The sequence below is a fragment of the Alosa sapidissima genome, chromosome 1 (genome assembly GCF_018492685.1).
Source record: "Alosa sapidissima isolate fAloSap1 chromosome 1, fAloSap1.pri, whole genome shotgun sequence".
Lineage (NCBI taxonomy): Eukaryota > Metazoa > Chordata > Actinopteri > Clupeiformes > Clupeidae > Alosa > Alosa sapidissima.
This window is the reverse complement of record NC_055957.1, coordinates 1117501-1118114: the sequence shown is the minus strand read 5'-3', so window position 1 is coordinate 1118114 and position 614 is coordinate 1117501. Positions and strand designations below refer to the sequence as shown.

At 49.7% G+C, this 614-nt stretch overlaps 1 protein-coding gene across 2 annotated transcripts in view; it reads left to right on the top strand.

The window, feature by feature from the left end:
* The first annotated feature begins 207 nt into the window (after positions 1-207).
* itpk1b (inositol-tetrakisphosphate 1-kinase b) overlaps positions 208-614 on the top strand; it is a 70988-nt gene continuing 70581 nt past the window's right edge. For both annotated transcript variants that reach the window (XM_042086132.1, XM_042086123.1), the window contains exon 1: positions 208-530. The gene's annotated coding sequence lies outside the window, so the exon portion shown is untranslated. The remainder of the gene's footprint in view (positions 531-614) is intronic.

Genomic DNA, 614 nt, shown 5'->3' with positions numbered 1-614 from the left:
TGCTCCGAATGGCGGGGTCTACATGTACATTTAATAGCCTATATGTGTCGGAGGACTTTGTGGGTTTCTGGGGCGGTCAATGGTGAAGAAGTTTAAGTGACCAAACGTTCTAGCTGCCCCTTTAAGGGACGGTTCTCCTGTCTGCTTCCCTCTGTTGGTCATGCGAGGCATCGCAGGTTTTCATTGAATTCAGGGCGAGTAGTGTGTATGAATGTGTAAGTGTGTGTGTGTGTGTGAGAGAGAGGGAGAGGAGCTGTGTGTTCCATTTGGCTGCGCGCTGCCGACCCGTGTCATGGTAGTGGCGGGCACATACATTGCCCTTCGAACGTTAGGGTGTGATCGTGCCCACATCGATTCGAATACCTCATTGGGATTAAAAACATCTCCGGGTGACTGCGCGCTTTTGATCGGTTCCTTCTGAATCTGTGGTTAAGATCACTGGGAAACGTTAGTGGACGGCTTTCAAGCTAGCTAGCTCGGTTGCTACCCCGACGAAAACAGCGATAATCTTGTCGGAAATGCACTAACTGGTAAGGCTGTTTGTTTCATTCATCACACTGTGCAAACGGTTGTTAACGGTATGCGATCGTAGATGTTTTCCTGTGGGGCAGGTT